Consider the following 26,883-nt stretch of genomic DNA (forward strand, 5'->3'; position numbering starts at 1 on the left):
TGGAGGATATCATCCTGAGTAAGGTAACCCAATCACAAAAGAACACACATGATATGCACTCACTGATAAGTGGATATTAGCCCAGAAACTTAGAATATCCAAGATACAATTTGCAAAACACATGAAACTCAAGAAGAAGGAAGTCCAAAGTGTGCATACTTTGCTCCTCCTTAGAATGAGGAATAAAATACCCATGGAAGGAGTTACAGAGACAAAGTCTGGAGCTGAGACAGAAGGAAAGACCATCCAGAGACTGCCCCACCTGGGAATCCATCCCATAAACAACCACCAAACCCAGACACTATTGTATATTTAGACCCTGTTATAGCTGTCTCTTATGAGGCAATACCAGTGCCTGGAAAATACAGAAGTGGATGCTCACAGTCATTTATTGGATGGAACACAGGGCCCCCAATGGAGGAGCTAGAAAATGTACCCAAGGAGCTGCAGGGGTCTGCAATCCTATAGGAGGAACCACAATATGAACTAACCAGTACCCCCCCCCCAGAGCTCGTATCTCTAGCTGCATATGTAGCAGAGGATGGTCCAGTCGGCCATCATTGGGAGGAGAGGCCCTTGGTCTTGCGAAGATTATATGCCCCAGTACAAGGGAATGCCAGAGCTAGGAAGCAGGATTGTATGGTTTGGGGAGCATGGCAGGGGCAGGGTATAGGGGACTTTCAAGATAGCATTTGAAATGTAAATGAAGAAAATATCTAATACAAAATATGTTTTTTTTTTTAAGAAAGAAATACAATCATCTGGAGTTAGAAAGAGAACAATGGGACCTGGGGAGCTGTTTATTTGGTCCTACAACACAAGAGACCTCATGGCTGAGATGTGAGAGAATGGAGGACCAGGGAGACACAGGGGCATGCTCCTGATGTCATCCAAGTACTGGCTACACTGTTCACGGGGCCTGGCACAGAGAGAGAATTTGGCAGGGTAGGGTAGGTTGAGGGTTCTGTAAGTTCTAGAACCTTAACTTTGAAAAGGTGGTTAGAAGGAGCTGAGATTTAGATTTGAAAATCTAAGCCACTGATTTGCAGAACGATCCCACCCTCTGCAGGGTGTTCTTGGCTCATAGACCCTTTTCTCACTTACATTCAATGTTGTTTCTGTCTCTTTTTTTCTAGATAAGTCGTTATATAGTGCTTTCAGCCAGCATAGAATAGTGTATGCTGCTGATGCTTAGGCATCCTGAAGTACTTTGAATGTCTTCAGAATACAACATCCAGGTAAAATAATGCCCATTAGTTTCCCAAATGATATCGCTATGTGCCTGTCTGTGGTTCAGTACAGCACATTCTAAGTTAAGAAAAAGCAGGTTTGCATACCTTCCAGGTATAACAGTCTTTGTAGCCTGACCTGTACTTTCCGGATTGGATTTAGGGTTGACTTTTAAATTAGACTAAAAATCCAGTTCAGTTTCTTGTTGAGGCGAGGAAGTCGGATCTATTCAGGGTCCTTCCCAAAGATCCATCCCTGGTGAAACACCTCATGGTACTCTTTCCTTCACCATCTCCAGTGTGTTGGCTCCACGCCTACGACCACCGATGCAAAGATATTCCTTCTCCTTCACTGCTTTTCAAATTTCTGTCAAACAAGCTCTCCGCGCCCAGTGAAAAATTAGGGTGAAGAAATCTATCACTAATACTTGATATCTTTACATCGAAAAGGTGTGTCCTCTCAGGATTATGAGAAATGAGCATGGTATTAGGTATCTTTTGGACCGTTTTCAACCTTTGCAGCAGTATTATCTCTGCATGTGTGTTCATATGCATCAATAGAGCCTAACGAGTGTTTTTATATCTACAAGATGGTGTTGAACTTGGTCTAGATGATGGATAGCGCTGCTGATATATTTTTTATGCTTCGTGTACTAAATTTTTAAAAAGTTACACCTGCAGATTTTTATCTGTGTTCCATCAGCATAAACGCTCCGGGATCAGCACTTTCCAGATCTCCCATGAAAAGTGATGAGGTCTTGCAAGGGCTGAGGTCATATGATCTGTCTCAGAGCTGTCTTAAACGGTTGCCAGAAGCTGGGGCATAAAGTGAGTGCTATCTCGGCCACACTTTATTGAATTCCCTCTCCAGATGCTTCGCATATTTCACAGCAGAATTAGCAATAGCAATCACCATGGAAGATCGTAAGTGGCCCTATGGCTCTCAGTCCCCAAGTCAGTTCACAGTTACTTGGGGCTGGAGATGATGACAGACTTGTTCTATTCACCTGACTGTGCAAAACATTCATGTGTCTGAGGGCTGTGGAGTTCCAAAGGGCATGGGAGGAAGGTTACAAGAAGCACTGTGGGAGGGTAAAGCCTTTGGCTTTGGAGACGAAGGCTTCCCCTTTCTCAACATGCTGTATATATTATGAGGCCTGAGAGGGTAGCCAATAACCCTCAACCAGGTTTCAACCCGAAGCCCCAGCCTGGCCTTGTTAGTTTCATTCCAAGCTAATATAACCTTGCATCCAAATCATTTTTAGCAGGCAATTTGCATAGCCAAACATTGTTCCAAAACTCTCTCTGGGCTGAGCCTGGGGGACTCTCTCCAGTGCCATCTGAAACACAGTGATCAAGATTTGAATTTTCGTTTAAAATTGCACTTCCGCTCAGCAGTGCCATCAAAACAATGTTAATTCTTACTAATATTCAAATGGGCTCAGGCCTGTGGAAGGAATACTTAGATGTTAAAGGCACCCGGATCTATCTTCTTGGCATAGCATCCTATTAAGTACAGTGACTGTTAGTAAATAAGTGTCAAAGTCAAACCAAATCTTCATTTTCTTGCTCCAAGGTAAGGATGAAGTATCGAACTAAGCACAGCACCCCGCAGCAGCCTTCATTATTGGTTCATTATTGGTTGTCTATCTGGCCACATGATCTGATGAAACATTTTCTGTTAGATTTCTAAAACATTCATCTTGCTTTGCAAGCGCTGTGAAAGCGTTGAGTGGAACCACTTCTCACCACCATGCTTATCGATATTTTTCTTTTCTCTCGTTCTTAGTGGATGTAGTGTGAAGGAATGAAGTGTTCGTGCACAGGAACAATGCTTATGCACGCACACATGAGGCCGGAGACCAACACTACACATCTTCCCTGATCACCTTTCACTTTGTTTACTAAGGCAGTGTCTTTGGCTAACTCAAGGGGCTATGCCAGCTCGCCGTCTGCCCTGGGGATCTCCTCTCTCTACTGCACGTTTGCTTAGCTTTTCCATGGGACGGGGAATCTGAACTCTGATCTTCATGTTTGTGTGTAAGTGGATAAAGAGCCACCCAGTCGCCTTCTCAGCCCTTTTTAATAATTGTGTCGACGTGCCTAAATCTGCCCTCTGAAGAATTAGAAATGTTGGCAGTGTCATTTCTGTGAATGATACATGAATTTCTATTCTTATTTTCTTTAATCTATGTTGTTTCTCACTAAATAACCCTATGCTTAGATTTTTTAAATCAGACTATAACCTAAGGTCAAATATATCAGATAATCTAATAACTGTAAGTAGCAGCCACTCATTTTCCTGGTTTTTTAGATTTTTAAGGGCACAAAACTCATAGGCAATAGTCCTGACTAAAAACAATACCAGGGAACTGTATACCAGGGAATTGAAGAATTTATGCAACAAATTCAGCTCACGGTGTGTTTGCTCCAGCCAATGAAAGGAATTGTAGTTTGATCGCAGTGACCTGGAAATGAACAGCCACTCAGTGGCTTCTCCTGGACTTGGTGCTTTGTCTGTCATCTGATTTTGGTTCCTTTGTTGAAAATTTTGACCCATGTGTTTTCTTTAACTGCAGAGAAAACAGGTTCTTCTGCCCTTACATTTCCTGCATGAAAGGCGGACGCTTTTCGGCTGAGGAATTATCTTGAGAAATTGCCCAGTCTGTAAAGCATAGATTTGAATGTGAAATGCTCTCCATGGGCTCATGTGTTTGCACGCTTAGTCCCCACATAGTGGAAAACTGGGAAGGTTGTGGAACTTTTAGGAGATGCAGCCTTGCCTGAGGAACCCGGGAGTGATGAGTTTGGGCTATACTGCTTTATATTCCATGGGGATCACACCCGTGCACCCCGTCTCCCTGGAGCTATCTTTGGATCCCTGAATGAAACACACACACACACACACACACACACACACACGTATATTTTTTAAATATCTGGACTACTCAACGGCTGGGCACTTCTAAACCTTCCCCTGCTACCCCAGGCCCAATCCAGAAAGTGGCCAATGGCCACTAACCCGAAATCTCACATGGTTGGTAGACTTCATCTCCTAGTGCTCCTGCGCCTGACCTTCTTCCCGAATCCTGACGATTCTGCCTGTTCCTCTTTGTGTCCTATCTGCGCAACTTTAAGGGTCCCGCCCTGTGCTGTTGGCATCTTTATTGATTGATCAAAAACTAACTGGGGACAAGGACCTTTAGCGTTTGCACATGCAACTTCCTGATTGAATCATGCATTAGAACCAATCTCCTACAGAACTCAACCATTGGGGACAGGCCTTAATGCTTTCTAGCCCTGTCCCACTTCCTGTTCACTTCCTGAGTGCGGATGCAATGTGACCAGCTGGTCTTCATCTCCTGCCTTCCCCACCATGACGGAACATAGCCTCACAAACTGCAAGCCAGAATAAACCCTTTCTCCCCTAAGTTCTTTGGCCAGGGTATTTTATTACGGCAACAGGGAAGAAGCGGATGCATCTTCATTAGGCAAAACTAGACCTATATCAATCTTTCCAATTTACCTGCTTGTATGATTTATTTTAATGCTTCAGAAAAAAGCAAAAAAAAAAGCAAAAAACTTTCTCTCTAAATCATGTAGCTGCTCTAGGTCCCTTTTCTAAATCCAAAGTTGTGTGGCCTCTGCTTCCTTCCCTTCAACACCTACAAATTTACACATATGCACACATGCATTTACACATGTGTAACACATGCAGACAGCTGCTTACATGCATGTATTCACTGTAAGAATGTTCTGTGCCACAGCATTGCGCCTACTTCCTGTAGTTCTCTCCTTTGCAAACACCTTAAGTGGTCAGAGGTGGGCCCTGGCTTCCTGACTAGCTTTCTCCTTTGGCTGTGCCTGTGAGGATGTTAATGGTGAAGCTGGGGGGGGGGTGGTGTGAGACCCCTGTTATCATGCAAGCGATTGCTAACTGTGGACCTCTGACTTCGTAATTTGTTCTTTATGGACTCGCCTGCAGCCAATAAGCAAAATCAATAGTCTCTGCTGAAATGTAAGCAAGCTCTGGCGTGTTGTGTGACAGGTGAAGATGCATGCTCTTCACCAGGGGTCATGGGGCCAGATCAAATTTCTCTCTGACTTGGTTTCAAAAAGCCCAATCCATTTAGGGAACATTCCTCACTGGAAAATGTTGCAGTGGGGAGTAAGAAAGGCTGTCTCTCCTCATCCCTCTTTTAACGATGTTTGTTTTCAACCGCCTGTTCAATAATGTCACCGGGAAGAAATTATGTGAGGAGAATAAAGTGCCTACAGTCTATTTATTTATTCATTCATTCATTTCTGTAGAATAACACTAGCTGTTGCTTGCTCATGTATATTAATACAGCTGTGGTCCTCTGAACAGTTTGCTCTTTCTGTTCCCTTCCAAGAAATAGGTAAGTCTCTCTACTACCATGGGATTGATTACCTGGCATTGGAACCAGAGTGAAAGTAGATGAGCTAAAGGGGAGACATACATAGCTCTAAGCTGTCGTTATGGCACGGGTGTAAATCTACTCGATAATTTGGCTTCTGATAAGATGCCAAGAACTTTATCTATTTTTCCCCCCTCACAACAGTCAGACACCAGGCAATTTTGGAGAAGGATATAAAATAAAGGGCTAATGAGTGAGAGTGGATTCGAAAGAACTAAAATAAAATGGGCTTTTAATCTTTGATATTTTATCACCGCAGCTTCCCCATTTGGCTTCTCGCCGTCTGATTTGGGTGAGCGTTCAGCTCAGAAGGTGGACTGTTGGTGTGAGCAGAAGCCCGCCGGGAGCTGGTGTGAAGTGAAGACCAGTCTGCAAACAAGGGAACAAGGAAGTTTCCTTTCTTTCCTCAGGGGACTTGAGGTACCTGCAACAATTCCACCAGAGCATTTAGCCCTGCAGAGGCTAGGATGCCAAAGGAGACAAAATCAGTCAGTGCCAGGTGACTGGGCCCTGTCAAGATCTTAGAACATGGTTCAGTTGGGCAGGGAGTCTGCTACCTAGTTCTGGGAATGGGAATTTGATGTAGGACATGTTCACGTGCAATGTCGCTTGACTTCAATGGCTTCTCTTGTTCTTCATTATAAAAGTTATCTGGGGGAGTAGACTGTGTGCTTTACAACTATAACCCATCTGAATATTTCAGGGCTATCATTCCACAGACAAATACATATGCTCTATTGAGAACAACTATAAAACTACAATGAGCTCAGCCAGGGTCATCTTAGTAAGATAACCCCCCCACACACACACACACACACTCACACACACACACTCACACACACACACACACACTCACACACACACACACACACACTACTTGGAAAACTTACTGGATCTAACATATCATCAATGCTCTGTAACAATACAGGTTACCTTGTTATGCAAACTCATTACATTAAAAATTCCTACCTGCCACAAGGGTATGTAAAATCTTATGTCCTTCCTATTTCCTGTCATACTTAATACCATAGAATTATTGTGTGAAATCATTTGGCAAAATCTTAGAATATATTGGAGTACCACACTTCAACTGCACTGTAAATTCTTCAGGAACAAGGATCATGTCTTAATGAACACAGTATTCCTACATTTTGGCTCAATTCAGTTACATGTGAGCAAAATACAAACCTGGATTTGAGGCTGATAGTTTGAATTTACCTATTTGCTATCTCTACATGTAATATGTGGGTGTGAAAAACATAGAGCACAATAACAGTATGTGTGCTGTGGAGCTGTTTGGTTAGCACTTTTCCCCTAAGGCAAACATTTTTCCAGCCATGATTGATAGCAGATTTGATTAAATGCAGAAGATTATGCAGAAAACCATTACAGAATAAACTTCCAGGGCTTCTATATACAGTGACCCATGAGTTTTACAGGACATGTGGGGACAGCTGGATAGTTTGCATGCTAAACGGTGGTGGCAATCTCAATGCCAATGTAGACCACGACCTCTTAAAACTCTTGTCTCGCTTAGTCTCTAACACTGGGTATCCTGCCAAGTGCTGCCAAGTCAGTCCATCTATAAGCAGTTGGATGACCAGGGAGCAGCTGTCACCCATTACATTGAGATGCCAAATCTTTTAAGTCCAGACTCCACTTTACAGAACCTGACCTAAATTTGAGCTCAGGTAAATTAACAGGCAGGTACCTAACATTAGTCTCCAAGTTGCCCCCCAACAAAACCTGAGCCTAGCTTTAGTCGCTAGGCTAATCCCCAGAAAGAGCAGCATTTCCAGGTTACACCCTCAACAAGACCAGTGTCTCTGCTCATTCCCCCAAGAAATCTGCACCCCAGGTTACAAACCCTCCCCTGCCTAATGACCACCCATGCAGAGGGGAGCAGAAGTTAAGTTTATGATATGACTCCCAGCACCAGCCAATTATGTTAAAGGCCGCAGCAGCTTTCCAATTAGATGCTTGCACATGTACTCCCTGCTTGCTGCTTACTATAAAGCCTTGCCTGGATAGACATTCAGGGCTCCTTCAACTACCAAAACTGTCCTGCAAGACAGCAGTGTGTTTTCGGGGGGGGGGGGCATGACAGGGTGAGCTAGCTTGAATAGAATAAAGACCCTGCTGTGAGTTGCATCAGATTGGCTCCTGTCTGTCTTTTGGGAGATCAGTAACATTTCCCTGGCACAGCAGCAGCAGTTCCCAGTCTCTGAGCAGGCAGTGCTGTAATCCTTTCCTCAAGGAATTTACACGAGGCCTCTCAGTGCCTCAGAACTTCCTAAGTTCTAGCATAGTCCCGAGGGTCAGATAATGCATCCTTTGCTTCTATACACTATCAAAATGAAAGCTCTGGGTCTCCGAAGATGATGGCTCAGTTGGTAAAGTGATTTCCGTGTAAGCTTGAAGTCCTGAGTTTGATCCCCCATCACCCGTGTAAAAATGCTGGGAACGGTGGCACTTGTAATGCCAGTGCTTAGGAAATTGAAACTGGTGGGTACCTGGGGTTCACTAACCAGGATGCATTTCAGACTCATTAAGAGATGCTTTGTTATTAAAGAAGGTGGACAGACGTTCATATAAAAGAAGTAATAGTCAAGGTTGACTAATGGCTTCCACACATTCATGCATATAGATCCATGTGCAAATGCACAGTATACACCCTGAAAACTATGCACGAGCATGCACACATGCATGTACAAGCATACACATGTAAATATACAAAGTATCTTGTGGATCAGTGGTTGACCTCATGCATCTGTGAAGACTGGAGATTCCTGATGATCATTCTGAAGCCAGAGACACCGTGGTTAGAAGCAGGGGCTGCAGGCTCGAGCCCATAGCAATGATGTAATTGGCAAGCTAGATCCCAAGTGCACAGGAGGTAATGAGTTCCCATTTTTGACTTAATTAAGACTTTAATGGCTATCAGGACAAAAGCCTCTCCTTAATTCCATACCAACCAAGGACAGCAATTTCAATCACTCTTATAATGTTGACCCGAAGGTATGCAACGAGGGAGGAAGGAAGCCTGACAGAGCTAAAGATCTTGTGCTATCCAGGTCAGTTAGGGCCCTAGGCCAAGAGAACATTGCTATCCCATGGCTTAAGTTATCTCCTCATCTAACCTGGCTGCTTGATGTAGATCCATCAAGCCACAGAGGCCACTTTGGGGCCATTGCAAAGAGGATAAGAGTTCACATTCACAGGAGTGGGGCAGCAGCTGAAGCACTCTGAGAATACAGATGATCATCTTGGGCAGCTTGCTGAGGGGCTGGGGGGCATTAAATGGTTCCCATGAAGACCAACAGGAAGGGGGAAACTGTACCACTTCATCCCTAGGAGTTGTCACCATTTCCTTGTAGGTAACAAAACTTTCCGTGCAGGTGCCTTGGGGTCTAGAATATCTTCACTCCTGTCATGCAACTCCACTTCGAGAGCGTGCCATATTACTCTGTCACTAGTTACCTATGCTTCATAACCTAAGGTTTAATAATCCATTCATCAATTAGTTACTGAATCTCTGAAGGAGTCATCCACAGTGCTAGACACTGGGAGTATAATGTAGACACACGTAAGTGGAGGTCTTAATCTGATAGGTTACTATCTAGCCATAGAAACACAACAACGCACTGAGGTAAGAGAGTAGTGCGTGGGCTTCCCACTAGTGACCAACAATGAAACAAACTGAAGCTACACTAAGAAGCTGTTCTAGTTGTACCTCTGCTGCTATCATGAAACACTGACCAGAAGCACCATTAGGGAAGGTTTATTTCGGCTTACAGGTTACGGTTGATCAATGAAGGAAGTAAAGGCATGGAGTGAATAAGGAACTTGCTGCGGAACCCGTGGAGGAATGTGACTTGCTGGCTTGATCTTGGACACATGATTAGCTAGCTTTCATATACAAGCCCAGGGTCACCTGTTTAGGGGGTGGTGCTGCCCACAGTGGGCTGGCCTTCCATATCAATTAACAATCACGAAAATTTCCTCACAGTCATGCCCACAGGATTATTTGATCTTGGCAATCCCTCAGTTAAGATTCCCTTCTCAGGTCATCACAGGCAGTATAAAATTTGAACGCTAAAGCTCTCAAGGACTGGGACCAAGGAAAGGAAGATCCTTTGAGGAAACAATCCTTCACATGAAATAAGTAAAAAAGAGGAATACAGCTTGGTGTGCTGTAGCAGGCTTATCGTCTCAGTGCATAGGATGCTAGGGCAGAAGTATTTCAAAGCTAGCCTGGGCAAACTGGTGAAAGCCAGTCTTAAATAAGCTTAGTGCTGAGGAATGTCGTTCAGTGGAATTTTTCTTTCAAACCATTCTCAATAACTAGTACAACCTAAAAATGGAATTCACAATCAATTTATAAAGAAAGAAAACTGCTTAAACTCAAGGTGGATAAATTTCAACTCTTCAAAAGACAGATGTTGTTTGATGAATTTTACTTTTCACAGAAGCTGAAAAAGTTGAGCACCTTATTGAAAGCTAGGATGCCTGTGCTACATCATTTTTGCAGTGTCTGTAAAGTGTAATCTACATCCTTAAATCCATACAAGTCATACGCAAAGGGTTTCAGGGGTCACTGTAAAGAAAGCTCAAATAATTGGCATCTATGGGTAATTATATCTTAATTATAGAAATCATGTTGCTTCCTTCTCTGAACAAGAGTTCTAGAAAATAACAAAGCGTGCACGTGCCTGTGTGTGTGTGTGTGTGTGTTTAATTTCTCGTACAGAAACTAGTAAATCAAGAAGCCACTGGTTGTTGGGGCAGGGGATTGGGGGGCAGAAAGAAAGAGAATAAAAAGTCAAATAAAAAAAGGATGTGGGTGTGAGGTGTGAGCTCAATGGGCTAGTGTTTGCCTCAGTGTTCATAGCCCTAGGTTTTAGCTATAGCACTCAAGGAAGGGATAGGTAGAGAGGAAAGAGGAGGAGGGGGAGTGGAGAGGAAGAGGAAGGTGGAAGGGAAGAAAGGAGAAAGGGGAGATTGGTCTGAGATGTGCAAAGGTTTTGGAGAACAGAAAAGCAGAGGAGATTCCCAGTAGCCAAGTGGTTCCACAAACTGACGTTTTACAAGAATGGTGCGCACGGAAACTAAGGGGTTGTGGTGGGGATTCAGTTCTCTGACAAAAGTAAGGAGTAGTTGCCTTTCTCAATCTTGTAACAAAATACCTGGCAATAACAAGGAAGGAAACAAGGAAGGAAGGAAGGAAGGAAGGAAGGAAGGAAGGAAGGAAGGAAGGAAGGAAGGAAGGAAGGAGAAGGGAAGGAAGAGAAGGAGAGAGGGAGGAAGGGAGAGATGAAAGAAGGAAGGGAGTGAGGAAGGGAGGAAGGAGGAAGAGAAGGAGGAAGGGAGAGAGGAAGGAAGGAGGGAGGGATGGAGGGAGGAAGGAGGAAGAGAAGGAGGAAGGGAGAGAGGAAAGAAGGAAGGGAGGGAGGGAGGAAAGGAAGACAGAAGGAAGGAAGGAGGGTTTCTTTGGTGTAATTTGAGGGTGTACTCTATTGTGGAGGGGAGGCATGGGGGCAGAAGTCTGAGGCAGCTGTCACATTGTGTCCACAGTCAGATAGCAGAGAGAGACTACACTTCTGCCATGCCTTCTTTCTCAATAATACTCAGGCCTGTCCATGGAATGCCGCTATCCACATTTCCGGATGGGTCTTCCTCCCACCATTAACCCAATCTAGTAACACTCTCACAGACACCCCAGAGGTTTGTCTTTTGGATGTTTCTATTTCCTGTCAATTTGACAGTTAACATTAACCATCCTAGATAGCATGCCAAGACTTGGTTTTTCCTTGAAATGTTGAATGCATCTGAATTAGGTAGAGATAATGTGTTTCTTCTCACAAGCAAGTCAGGATGGAAAGCAGACCCACAGGAATGGTCTGTTTAGGACACTGAACCCTGCTTGCTGCCTTAGTGGGAAGTAGCCCAGACCGATTCTCCAAGCCAAGCATTGATCAGGAAATACCTTGCCTATCACGTTTATATCATCCTGATCCAATTTGTAGTCTTCACCTGTAATTTCCATGCGTTTTCCTCTTTTCACTGACCACTGATTGCTCTTCCAAGGGACAAGGAGAAACATCTTTTCAATTTTCAATTTTCATTAACACAGCAGTATCCGTTCCCAGAATTTGTTTTGAATGATTTCTGGGGAGAAGTGAAATCGATCAGCAATGTGGCTTCCTGAACATAAACCCGAGGGTTCTAAGGAAATCTGCATCTTTGGTGCTGCTCTGGCCGATGGTTCTTTTCCTTTTCTTCTCTCCCAGCAGGGCAAGGCAGGTAATGCCTGTAACATTTCAATCTCTGAGCCAGTGAATAAAAGATATCAGTGTAACTTAGCCGAGACACGAATAAATATTCATAACAATGGCACATGCATAGCTAATTGAATGGCTTTTGTTAATATTAAACTAGATATTCATGGACATGTGCCTTTCCCTATAATGAAAATACTGCCTTGGGCTAGTTTTGTTTTTCTTGTCTAGAACAATTTATGTGCTTTCACTGAAACGAATATAAACTCCTATTCTCATGACAAAAGAATTCACCATTAATTTGAGTAAAGAATTTCTTTATTCCCTTTGTGGTATGCTTTATTGAAGAAGTAAATCCTAAATGCATCTTGAAATTTTTGTTCATACGTTATATTTAATTTTGACAACACGTTCGATGTCTATAAATAGAGATTCCTACGGTTATTAGAAACAGTTGCATTGTTATCAAATCCATCAGAGATTTCCTTTCGATTAATTTAAAAAGTAATAAAAACAAAGCAAAGCAAACGAAAATTCCTATGTGGCTGTTTCTGGGAAGTTTAAACCCTATTACTTTTCCTGCTTCCTCCGTCCTTTTTTTCCTCGAATTTTTGGTTTCTTTTCCATTTGCCTGGTGTACACTGAGATGAACATTTCGTATTTTTGCTTTTTTTGAAGGTCACTTAGCATTTCTTTTCTTCTTCCTCTTCCTCCTCCTTTTTGATCTTTGAGATGGCGGGACCCTTGTGTAGCTCAGGCTGGCCTCAAACTTGCTGTGTAGCCATGGACTACCTTGGTCCTCCAAGTCCGTGGGCCTGCCAATACACAGATTCACCCTCTAAACATTCTTGCTATGTCCTGATGAAAACCCACTGTGCCCTGAGTAGGACACTGAATAGAGGCACACGAAGCTCACAGCCTGGCCAGGGATTCTCCTATTCTAAACTGATGGCATTGGTGGCAATGGGACTGGACATCGGTTTGATGGAGTTACTAGATGCATGAAGTTGGAGTCCTTGCCACTTATTTGTTGTGTGTGGGAGCTTAGGAATCCAATACTGATCTACAAAGACCTGAAAACATATTCAGAGATCAGTTGCCAAATCATCTACATGGGCTGATAATAGGAAAGTAATTTCAAAACTTGGGTAGAAACAAAATTACCCAGGATCCACTGCACAGAGTGGCATGGGATTCCCTGACCTCATTCAACAGGTTTTTAGTAACTGGGTTTTGGGTGGGATCAGAATTAACAAGTGCAGAAAAACCAAAGAGAGAGGGATGATAATAGGGGACCCAAGGTTAAGTAATTTCAGCAACTCCATGGATATTTTGAAGTTCCAAAGAAATCCAACAATATTAAAATATGGATATGAAGAAGTAAATTTAAAAGGGTACTTAGGGAGTAAACAAGTCAGCTATGTTTCTGGTTAATTTAATGGGGTGAAAATAAAGTGTCCAAAGCGTGAACTCTGCGTATGTGACAGGCAGGTGCAGTTTGTCTACTAAAGCATGAAGTGCCATGGAAGAGCAAACTTGACAAGAGGTCTGTGGACTCAGTGAGGTAAAAGGTGTTTGTATGGTACTCAAGAGAAATGCTCACTATGGTCTAAAGTTCAAGCTGGGACAATGTCCAAAGACAGACCTGCATGCAAGTAACAGCATCCAAAGGAGGCACAGCAAGGGAGGAGTTAACCGAAGGGTAGGCCTTTGGGGTCACTAACATTTAAGACACAGTATGAGAGGAAACCTGCTGTCATGGTTACCTCCAGTCAGCAACTTGGCACAAACCTAGAGTCACCTAGGGAGAAGTGCTCTCAGTTGAGAAGTTGCCTCCATTAGATTGCCCTGTGGGCATCTTGATAGGGCATTCTTTCAAGTACTGACTAATGCGGAGGGGGTGGGGCTAACCCCCTTTGCTTTGTGGGATGGCATCCCTAGGCAGGTTGATCCAGGCTATATAAGAAAGGGAGCTGCTGACTGTGAGTCTGGAAGCAAGGCAGTAATCACCATTCCTCCTTGTGTCTGCTTCAGTTCCTGCCTTGTGTTCCTTCCCTAGCTTCTCTTAATGATGGACAGTAAGTGTAAGATAAATTGATTCCCTTCCTTGTCAAGTTGCTTTTGACCATGATGCTTCATCATGGGAACATAGCAGCAAACAAGAATATCTGGGAAGAGCCCTCAGAAGAGCATCAGAGATGCTGGAGAAGAAATGAATACCAACAAAGTGCTTTAAAACAATCATGTATGACTGTCGGTCACAGTGAGGATACAGGAAAGCAGAATTCAATGGTGCAGGCTCCAGCTATGTTTTGGCAGTAATGTTCTCAGTAGTCAATGTATAGATGCAGCCTAGACACCTATGAACAGATGAACAGCTGCTATTTGACTTAGTGAAGGGTAACACGTGGTGTGTGTGTGTGTGAATATGATATAAAATTAAAAGAGGGGGCTACATGGGAAGAGGAGAGGGACATGTAGGAGGGGGCAGGGGATGAAAGAGGGCAATTAAAGGAGTGAATATCATCAAAGTATATGATATACATGTACTATGGTGTCATGAGCCCCATTCCTTTGTACAATAAGTATATATGTATATGTATACACATATACCATTAAACAGTGCAGGTACAGTTTATAGATGAGCTTGGTGCACTTTTGACTAAGATGGCCAGTGAAATATTAAAAGAAGATGTTTTGGAGGCGTTGAGGAGTCAATAAGTGGACATGTAAGCCAGTTCTGTCAAGAATCAGCAGACACTTTATTCGGGTCAGATTTGTCATCACAAGTACAGGCCAATCCTGTACCTGTCCACAAAAGCATCTCAATTTAGGACAATTTTGCAATCTGATGCTGCCTGACTGAGATCCACTAATAACACAGATATTTAGCTATTTTCCCGAATGTCATTCCCCTTCTTTAATGGTGCATGGTTGCTTCTGCTAGACAGCTGATCTGCCACAGAAATTTCTAGAAGCCAGTAATAAGTAGCTCTCGACAGTGGAGGCATTTCCAGTCTAAGGCATAACAGGGGGCTTCTTCATTCTTCCTCCCTGCATATGTGAGCTACGTGTGAAGAGCTTCAAGTTCCAAGGTCACACACAGCAAGGCACAAGGCAAGGAGTCTTCCTAGTCTGTGCATTCAGACCGTCAAGAGCAAAGCTACCAACCAGCCAACCAGGCCACATTCGATTTTCCATATAACCAAAATGTTGGGGCTTACATCTTCTAAGTGCTTTAATAAAACAATATCTGAACAAATTTTGCACTAAAGGTCTTTAGAAAATGGATTTATAATTTAGGCAATTGATTTAAAACTTTTTAATATTTGACTATTGGCATTATAGAAGTATTGACTATAATGTGTATTTGATGCACAGTTGAGACAATACAGCCATTTTTCAATTCATTGTTTACAAACTTTACCAATTTAAAGTTTAGTGAGGCTATTGGAAGGTAACAGGTGGTATCAAACGCCAAATTAGCTAATCAATTAACTCAATCCAGAAAGCAAATTAAGATTGTCTGGTAAACAAGACACAACTTTCTATTGATGATTAAGTCTTAATGATCTTCCTGCTATTTTGTTTTCCTCATGGGGACATTAAGACATCTTCAATCCATTGTTTCTCTCAGAGATGGACAATTGCTGGATAGTCTTCCTTGGTGGAGGAAACCAGATGTTTTTATTTCTCAGATATCATCTTTAAGCAAGGCAGGTGTTTGCTCTGGGGCAGCCTGGCCACATGTGGCTCTATATCTATATAGGTTTTCGACTGGGGAGGTGAGATCATCTAAGTGCTCTTCTTCCCTGGTTCACTTAAAGCCCAGGAAGGATGTTCATAGGGAAAAAGGGAAATTTCCCTGTCAAAAATGTCTCATTGCGGTCTTATGCATAGGTTTAGTGGTCGTTGAGAGGGATCTGGAATGGTCCAGAATGGTCCACACATCTCGGGAGATACAGAGTCATTACTTCCAGAACGGTGTCTTAATGGGGACCAATGCACGCCTACCTAACACTTTACTTTCTTGCTGTCTTCTGGCGTTCTCAGCGACCACTGTCTTAAAGAGTTGAAATATGGCAGCTGTTCTCTGGGAACACTGATCCCAAGTCAATGGGGTTGGTTGCATGGTAATTATGTCCTGGGTGGCCCCCAAGTGGCTGCTGGGCTGCACATTATGAAACACAATTTCCCTCACCTCTGCACATTACCTGGTCAGTAGAGCGCCTATGTGTCTTCCCTTCCTACTTCTGTGTCCTGAGTTCCTCCCTCAGCTCCTTGCTGAACGCCACAGGAAAAATGTCCTGGATAAATCACTGCTACCACAGGCAGGAGGGTCTTTTTAAAAATTATTTATTAGATATATTCTTTAAATATATTTCAAATGTTATCCCCTTTCCTAGTTTCTCCTCCAAAAAAATCCCCTATCTTCTCCCCCTCTCCCTGCTCCCCAACCTACACACTCCTGCTTCCTGGCCCTGGCATTCTGCTATACTAGGGCATAGAGCCTTCACAGGACCAAGGGCCTCTCCTCCCATTGATGAGTGACTAGGCCATCCACTGATACATATGCAGCTAGGGCCACAAGTCCCTCCATGTGTTTTCTTTGATTGGTGGTTTAGTCCCAGGGAGCTCAGGGGGTACTGGTTAGTTCATATTGTTGTTCCTCCTATGGGGCTGCAAACCCCTTCAGCTCCATGGATACTTTTCTAGCTCCTTCATTGGGGACCCTGTGATCCATCTAATGGATGACTGTGAGCATCCACTTCTGTATTAGTCAGGCACTGGCAGAGCCTCTCAGGAGACAGCTATATCAGGCTCCTGTAAGCAAGCTCTTGTTGGCATCTGCCATAGTGTCTGAGTTTGTTTGTTGTTTATGGAATGGATTCCCAGGTAGGACAGTTTCTGGATGGTCATTCCTTTAGCCTCTGCTCCAAACTTTGTCTCTGTACCTCATTCCATGGGTGTTTTGTCCCCCCTTCTAAGAAGGATCGAAGTATCCACACTTTGGTCTTCTTGAGTTTCATGTGTTTTGCAAATTGTATCTTGGATATTCTGAGCTTCTGGGCTATTATCCACTTATCAGTGAATACATATCATGTGTGTTCTTTTGTGACTGGGTTACCTCACTTAGGATGATATCCTCCAGATCTATCCATTTGTCTAAGAATTTCATGAATTCTTTGTTTTTAATAGCTGAGTAGTACTCCATTGTGTAAATGTATCACATTTTCTGTATCCATTCCTTTGCTGAGGGACATCTGGGTTCTTTCCAGCTTCTGGCTATTATAAATAAGGCTGCTATGAACATAGTTGAGCATGTGTCCTTCTTACAAGTTGGAGCATCTTCTGGATATATGCATGCCCAGGAGTGATATGGCTGCATCTTCTGGTAGAATTATGTCCAATTTTCTTAGGAATCACCAAACCGATTTCCAGAGTGGTTGTACAAGCTTGCAATCCCACCAACAATGGAGGAGTGTTCCTCTTTCTCCACATCCTCGCCAGCCTATGCTGTCACCTGAATTTTGGGTCTTAGCTATTCTGACTGGTATGAGGTGGAATCTCAGGGTTGTTTTGATTTGCATTTCCCTGATGATTAAAGATGTTGAACATTTTTTAGGTACTTTTCAGTGATTTGGTATTCCTCAGTTGAGAATTCTTTGTTTAGCTCTGTACCCTATTTTTAATAGGGTTATTTGGAGTGAGGTTTGTGTCTAGATAGAGACCCAAGTCTATGAATTCATCTTTTAGGTTTCAACAAGACCTGTGTGTGTGTGTGTGTGTGTGTATGAGTGTATGTATGTGCATATGTGTGTATTTGTGAGTGTATGGATATGTGTAAGCAAGTGTGTGAGTGAGTGTATGTGAGTGTGTGTGCATGTAAGACTGTGTGACTGTGTGTGACTGTGTGAGTATATGTGAATGTGTGAGAGTGTATGAGTGAGTGTGTGCATGTGACTGTGCATATGTGCATGTATATGTGAATGTGTATGTATATATATGCATGTGTGTGTGAGGAATATGTGGGTGAGTGTGTACATATTTGCATGTGTGAATGTATGTGTGTGGAGTGTGTGTGAATGTGTATATATTCATTTGTGTATATTTGCAAGTGTGAGTGTTTTAATGTGTGTGTGAATGAGTGTGTGGGTATATGAATGTGTGTGTAGAGTATGTGTGAGTATGTGAGAATATGTGTGGATGAGTGTGAGTATGTGTGTGAATGTCAGGTGTTTTCCTCAATTCCTTTTTATCTTGCTATTTTGAGGCAAGGTCCCTCAGTGAATCTGGAGCTTAGCAGTTTGCCTATACTGGGTAGCCAGTGAGTCTATGGGACCTGCTTAGGGACATGACGTTTCACCTGGCTTTTCACATTGCTTATATCTGAATTTACATCTTCACAATTGTTTGTGCAAGCACTTTACTGACCCAGCGAGGTTGTGTATATTTTTGATAGAAGTAACTGTTAGCAAACCATCTGGAACAATACCCAGGCAATGCCCCGACAACAGGCTTTAAAGTGTGCATGATGGCTGAGCTATTCATCCCCCAGGTATGTTTGTGCTTTACAGTGGTAGTGGAATAGAAGGGAAATAATCAAGACATACAGGGAATAGGGTTTTGTAAGCCAAGGTGCCTTCGCATCATGGGCTCTCAGTTAGTGTGATTTAGATAATTTAAGAAGTAAGTAGACTGAAATGATTTTTTTCTGTTTTTTTCTAATCTAGTCTTCACCATCAAATGCATATGTGTCTTGTCTTTATTAAGGAAAATGAGTTCATACATGGATTTTTGCAGTGAGTTCATAGGTAACCTTGCGTTATCCCTTAGTAGGAAGAAAACTGTGTGTGGAATGACCCAATTCCAACTCATATTCTGTTTACTTGGTTTGTTCTCTAGGAAACTAGAATCAAATCACTTTGCCTCCATGACTATGAGAATAAAATTGTGTTCTTTCTAATATGGGGATCAAAACAATCAGGTTTAATCACAAGAGGATTCACTGGCTTTGTCACATTAGGAGATGGTAACAGAAAAAAAAATCCAAGATGAAATACCAGACTCCAACAAGGCTGGTAAGATTGAAGGATTTTAAATCAAAGGATTGGGTGAAGCAGACCCAAAGGCTTAGAAATATTAACTATTTGGTTCCGAATTTCTAAGTCCATTTGTGTGAGTTGGAAAGCTTACTGTTGCCCCTCATTGCATTCTTTCCTACTTCAATAACAACAGAAATGTCTTGGGAAGCACAAGTTAATATGACTCTTCTCTCCTTCCCTTTATGGGAAGTTTAGCCACATGGTTAAGATGCACCTAATATGACTTGTGGGTGGTACCCTCCAAAAAAGGATGCTGTGTCTGTGTGCCTTGTCTTTTGGAATGCGGACATGATGCTAAGCTTCTTTTCTCTACATTGATGGTCAGAACAGAGGAATATTCTTTGCAAATATCCCATGAACATTGACTCTTTAGAAATACTGATTATACAGATTAGAACTTTGGGTAGGAATTTGATGACACACAATAGGGGCAAGCATAAGAAAACACTGCAGACTGGTTCATTTCCACAACAGGAATTTATTTCTCACAGTTGTAGAAGATGAGAGTCACAATCTCAGTGTTAGAAGATTTAGTTCTTTCTCTGGGCTTTATTCCTGGTTACAGGCAGATAGTTTGTAGCCATGATGGCCTTGTATAACCTTTGTGCTGTCCATGTTGGGTGGCAGGGTGAGGGGAGGTGAAAGGGAGGGAAGAAGAGGGAGAGAGTTAAGTGTGAGGAGAAAGAGTGAATAAGGGAAAGAGAAAACAAACCAATGTCAACAAATTAGAGTTCCACTCTTTCTACTTCATTTAACCTTAATTACTTCCTCTAAGTCTCAATGTCCAAATACAGACACACTGGGCTTCGGGCTTCCACGTAAGGCTGTGGAGATGCACCAGACACAATTCAGCCTGTAACAGTCCTTTACTCCATAAGTCGGGATTTCTGTGCATTGCCATTGTCAAGGAGAGACCTGGAATACACAGGAACATCCCTGGTACTGAAAAATCTGCATTCCTCATAATCTGTCAGTACTTGCTGAGTCATTTGTGTAGTATGTTCTAAAAGTCATGCCCTGGCTACAAGACAATACCTATATTCTTGGCATATATTTTGTAATATTTGATTATTAATTAAGTTGGGGCTATATCTACATAGTGACAGAAAATACTATTTTTCTGGTGTTAATACAAAGCATTCAAGTGTAGCTGGTAGTTATGATTAAAAATTCACATCTTATAACTGTAGAACTTTGGTTGGATTTTAATATTTAGGGAAAACAGTTTTCTAGTTAGTTTATTATTAGCATATAATAGATGTTCATCAGAGTTTATGACTGGGTATCTCTTGGTCTTTCTTCTTTACCCAGACAGAAATCCCTCAGATGGATCAAGTTTTGTACTAGATTTTTCTTTGTTGATCTTTACCACCATTAAAATCTAGCATGTTAATGCTCATTTAGAAAACCTCTTCCACCTGGGACAGCCTGCAGAGGTGAAAGGTGTATGGTTCCCCTAAGCCATATTGTCTAGCTCTGGGCTCGCTCTTCAGTCCTGAGGACCCAAAGAGTATCCTGACTCTCTGCCCACCATCCCAGTAGGGACTAACTGGGACATAGGCTGCAGAGTGGGGTCTGACTGAGGCACAGCCAGCAGAGTCAGATACTGTGATGTCCATTGTCTGGGCCATGACTCCCTACACCTTCCCAAGAAGTCCTGATGCCATCAGAAACATCCAGCCAACACCAGGGAAAACTAGATGCCTAAAAGACAAAGTAAGAACATAATCAACAAGACCTAGGGTATTATGGCGCCACCAGCATCCACCCACCCTGCTATAACAAACCCTGGATAGCTTAATGAAACTGGAGCACAAGAAGAGGATCTTAAATATAATCTTATAAAGATGATAGAGACCTTTAAACAGGACATGACTAAATCCCTTTAGGAAATACAGAAAAATACATTCAAACATTAGAGGCATTAAAAGAGGAAGCAAAGAAATACAGTAAAAATACGACCAAACAGGTGAAAAATATGAATAAAACTAAAAAGGTAAGTAGAAGCAATAAAGATAATACAAACTGAGGCAAACCTGGAGATGGAAAACCTAGGAGAGAGAACAGGAACTACAGATGTAAACATCACCAACAGAATATAGGGGATGAAAGAGAAAATCTCAGGTATAGAAGAAGAAAGCAATATATCAGTCAAAGAAAATGCAAAATCTAAAAAGTTCATGACACAAAACATCCAGGAAATTTGAGACACATAAAAAGACCAAGCCTAAGAGTAATGGTAATAGAAAGAGGAGACAATTCCTAACTCGAAGGCCCAGAAAACATCTTAAACAAAATCATTGAAGAAAATTTTCTTAACCTAAATAAAGAGATGCCTATAAAGGTATAAGAAGCTTACAGAATGCCAAACAGGTTATACCAGAAAAGAAAATCTCCCCCTCCTGCCACATAGTAATCAGAACACTAAATATACAGACTAAAGAAAGAAATTCAAAAGTATCAAGGCAAAAAGGCCAAGTAACATATAAAGGCAAAGCTATCAGAATTTTACTTGATTTCTTATCTGAGACTCTAAATGTTAGTAAGGCCCAGGCAGAGGTCTTGCAGATTCTAAGAGACCACAGATACCACCCCAGACTACTATACTCAGCAAAACTTTTAATCACCATAGGTAGAGAAATCATAGCATTCTATGACAAAATCCAATTTAAACAATATCTTTCCACTAACCCAGCCCTACAGAGAATATTAGAAGGAAAACTCCAACCCAGTAAAGCTAACTCTACTCAAGAATACACAAGAAAAAATAATTTTGCATCATTAAAACCAATAGAAAAGTAACACACACATACATACACAAAACACACACACACACACAACTACCACCAACATCAAAATAACAGGAAGTAACAATCATTGGTCATTAATATCTTTCAATATCACTGGACTCAGTTCCCCAATGCATAAACAGTGGATGCATAAACAGAATCCACCATTCTGCTGCATACAAGAAACACATCTCAGAAACAAAGATAGACATTATCTCAGTGAAAAGGGGTTTTCCAAGCAAAGGGACCCAAGAAGCAAGCTGGAGTAACTATTCAATATCTGATTAAATGGGCTTTCAACCAAAAGTAATAAAAAGAGACAGGAAAGACACTTCATATTAATTAAAGGAGAAATCCACCAAAAGGATATCTCAGTTCTGAACATCTATACCCCAAATGCAAAGGCACCCACATTCATAAAAGAAACATCACTAAAACTTAATCACACATTGAATTTTACACATTAACCGTGGAAGATCTCAACACCCCACTTTCACCAACTGACAGGTCATCCAGACAAAAGCTAAAAAGAGAAATAAAGAAACTAACAGTGGTTATGATTCAAATGGACCTAACAGATATCTATAGAACATCTCACCTTCTTCTCAGCACCTCACAGAACCTTCTCCAAAACTGACCATATAATCAGTCACAAAACAAACCTCAACAGATACAAGAAGATTGAAATAACCCCCTGCATTTCATCAGCTCCCCATGGATTAAAACTGGACATCAACAACAGAAACAGCAGAAAGCCTACACACTCATGGAATAGAACAACCTTCTACTCAATGATCTCTGGGTCAGGAAAGACATTAGAGGCTTTCTAGAACTCAATAAAAATGAAGGCAGAACATGCCCAAAGTTATGGGACACAAAGCGGTGCTAAGAGCAGTGCTTAGTTCATAGCACTAAGTGCCATCATAAAGAAACTGGAGAGTTCTCATACTAATTTCATACTAAAAGTACATCTGAAGATTCTTGGACAAAAAAGAAGCAAACACACACAGGAGGAGTAGACTACAGGAAATAATCAAACTCAGGCTGAAATCAATCAACTGGAAACAAAGAATTATACAAAGAATCAAAATAATAATAATAATAAAGGTTATAAAAAACAATACAAACAATACAAAGAAACCAAGAGCTGGTTCAACAAGATAGACAAACCCTTAGCCAAACTAACTAAAAGGCAGAGAGACAGTGCACAAATTAATAAAATTGGAAATGAAAAGGAAGGCATAACAACGGACACGGAGGAAATTCAAAGAATCTTCAGATTTTACTTCAAAAGCCTGTACTACACAAAACTGGAAAATCTAAAAGAAATACAAAATGTTCTAGAAAGATACCAATCAGCAAGTCTAAATCAAGATCAGGCAAACTAGCTGAGTAGTTCTATAACCCCTAAGGAAATAGAAGCAGTCATTAAAAGTGTCCCAATTAAAAAAAAAAAAGCCCTGAGTCCGATGGTTTTAGTGCAGAATTCTACCAGGCTTTCAGAGAAAAGCTAATGCCAGTACTCCTCTAACTATTCCATAAAATAGAAACAGAAGGAGCATTGCCAAACTCATTCTGTAAGGCCACAGTCACCCTGGTGATTAAACCACACAAAGACTCAAAAAAATAGAGAACTTCAGATTGATTTCTTTTATGAACATTGATGCAAAATACCCAATAAAATACTCACCAACTGAATCCAAGAACATATCAAAGACATCATCTACCATTATCAAGTAGGCATCATCACAGGGATACAGGAGCGTTTCAATATATGAAAATCCATCAATGTAATCCACCATATAAATAAACTGAAAGAAAAAAAGTCTACACGATCATCTCACTAGATGCTGAAAAAAACATTTGACAAAATCCAACACCTCTTCATGATAAAAGCCTTAGAGAGAACAGGGGTACAAGATGCATACCTAAACACAATAAAGGAAATATACATCAAGCCAACAGCCAACATCAAATTAAATGGAGAGAAACTTAAAGCGTTCCCACTAAAATCAAGACAAGGCTCTTCACTCTCTGTCTCTTCAATACAGTTCTTGAAGTTCTAGCTGGAGCATTAAAACAAGTAAGCTAGATCAAGGGGGTACAAATTGAAAAAGAAGAAGTTAAAGTATTGCCATTCACTGTTGATAAGATAATTTCCATAAGGGACCCCAAAAATTCTACCAGAGAATTCCTCCAGCTGATAAACACCTTCAGCAAGGTGGCTGGATACAAAATTAACTCAAATCACTAGCTGTCCTCTACATAAGCAATAAACGGACTGAGAAAGAAATTAGGGGAACAGGACCTTTCATAAAAACCACAAATAACATGAAATACTTTGGTGTGACTCTAACCCAGCCAGTGAAATACCTTTAATGCAAGAACTTCAAGTCTCTGAAGAAAGAAATTGAGAAATGTATCAGAAGATAGAAAGATCTCCCTTGCTCACGGATCAGTTGGATTAACAGTGAAAATGGACATCTTACCAAAGGAAATTCTACAAATTCAATGAAATCCACATCAAAAGTCCACAATTTTTGGAACACAACTCTTCACAGATCTTGAAAGAAAAATTCTCAACTTTGTTTAGAAAAACAAAAAGCCTAGGATAGCTAACATGATCCTGAAGAGTAAAAGAACTCCTGGAGGAATCACCGTTCCTGACCTAAAGCTGTGCTACAGAGCAAATGTTATAAAAAATGCATAGTATTGATATAGAAACAGACAGGAAGACCAATGGAATCAAATAAAAGAACCAGAAATAAACCTACACACCTATGGACACTTGCTTTTTTGACAAAGAAGCCAAAACTCTACAATGGAAAGGGGAGAGCATTTTCCACAAATGGTGCTGGGTTAACAGGCTGTACAAGAATGCAAATAGTTCCATACTTATCACCCTGTACAAAGCTCAAGTTCAAGTGGATCAAAGAACTTAAGATAAAACCAGATACACTAAATGGATACAGAAAGTGTGGGATATCTACACAATGGAATAATATTCAGCCGTTTCTTAAAGGACATCATGAATTTCACAGGCAAATGGGTAAAACTAGAAAATATCATCTTGAGTAAGGTAACCCAGACCCAAAAGGACATGCGTGGTACTTACTCATCTATAAGTGGATGTTAGCTATAAAGTACAGGACAACCATGCTATAATCAACAGATCTAATGGAACCAAATAACAAGGAGGGCCTAAGGGAGGAGAGTTGAATCTTTCTCAGAAGGAGAAACAAGAAAATAGATATGAGAGAGGTCAAGGGAGGGAGGAATTGGGTGGAAGAGGGGAAGGGAGTAGGCTGGGGAGGGGGTCATATCTAGGGAGAGCAGGGAGCAGGGGAGAGGGGGCAATTTCTAGGATGTACAGAGACCTGGGATGGGGAGAGTCCCTAGAAGTCTGTGTGACTCCTTCAGTGAGGGATATGAATCCTGAAGTAGGCAGACACGACTCTCAGTGGAGGGACAAAAACAGTAACCCACCCCCAAAACCTTCCACGCAAAATGTGTTCTGCCTACAAGATATGCAGGGACAAAGATAGAGCAGGGGCTGAGGGAATGGCCCACCAATGACTGTCCCACATTGCAACCCATTTCACAGGCAAGAACCAATTCTTGAAGCTATTAATGATACACTGTTAAGCTTGCAGGCAGGAACCTAGCATAACTGTCCCCTGAGAGGCTACACCAGCCACCGATGGAAAGATAACAAGATTCGCACCCAAGTATTAGATGGAGCTCAGGGAGCCTTATGGTTAGGAGAAGGACTGAGAGACCGGAAGAGGACAGGGACTTTATAGGAAGACCAACAGAGTCAACGAACTTGTACCCTTGTGGGCTCCCAGAGACTGAATCACCAACCAAAGAACAAGCATGGGCTGGACCTAGGTCCCCTGCACATATGTAGCAGATGAGCAGCTTGTTCTTCATGCAGGTCCCCTAACAACTGGAGCAGGGGCTGTCCCTGATCCTCTTACCTGCTTGTCAGTGGATCCTGAGGCCCTAAAAGGACCACCTTGTCTGGGCTGAGTGGGAGAGGATGTGCCTAGTCCCACAGTGACTTGATGGGTGGGAAGGGGTAGTGTGTGAGGTGGGTGAGGCCCAGAGGGAGGCTTCTCCTTCTCAAAAGAAAAGGAAGGTGGGATGGGGGGAGGACTTGTGTGGGGTACTGGGAGGAGAGGGAGGGCTGATATTGGGTTGTAAAGTGAATACAGGAATACATATTTTTAGAAAGAAAGAAAACCTTTTATCTGGTAGAATACACGAAAAACCAACTAATGGAATAATTTTAAGAAACCAAAGGGTAAGACTATTGTTGTTGTTGGATATTTAATAACTCTATTAGTTCTTATTATGACCCAGCCAGCCCCCCAATAATTGAGACAGAGTCCTATTGATTTATTTAATGAGCACAATTATTGGGTGATTATCCTTAAACTGCTTTTTTGTACTTGTGAATAGTTGTCCTGTCTGTGTTGGATTTGCTCCATCAGGCCTTTCCTGGTTCTCCACCTTCTTTTCTCCCTCTCCCTCTCCCCTCTCCCTCTTCCTTTCCCTCTCTCTCCCCCCTCCCCCTCCCCTTTCTCTCTCTCCTAACTGAAGTCCCACTTACCTCTATTATTTCCAGTAATGAAATTGGCTATCATCCACTTTTATTTAACCAGTTAGGGAATGCTGGTGTGACTATGTTACACAACATCATTTGGTATACATGAGAATGTCCTCGGTCTAGACTGCCTTCAGTCTTTGGGGCCAGGATTTAGCATTCAGTAGATAGCAGCATCAGACCAACCCCAATGGACTATTATTATTAACTATTAAAGTTAAGGAAGATTTCTTAAAAAAAAAAAAAGAATGTACATCTTTAAAAAATGATTGTGAGCAGGGCAATGGTGGCATACGTCTTTAATCTCAGCACTCAGGAGGCAGAGGCAGACAGATCTCTGAGTTCGAGGCCAGCCAGGTCTACAAAGTAAGTTCTAGGACAGCCAGGGCTACACAGATAGCCAGGACTGTCTCAAAAATAAACAAACAAACAA

This window comes from Mus caroli, chromosome 1 (assembly GCF_900094665.2).
Source record: "Mus caroli chromosome 1, CAROLI_EIJ_v1.1, whole genome shotgun sequence".
NCBI classification, from domain to species: domain Eukaryota; kingdom Metazoa; phylum Chordata; class Mammalia; order Rodentia; family Muridae; genus Mus; species Mus caroli.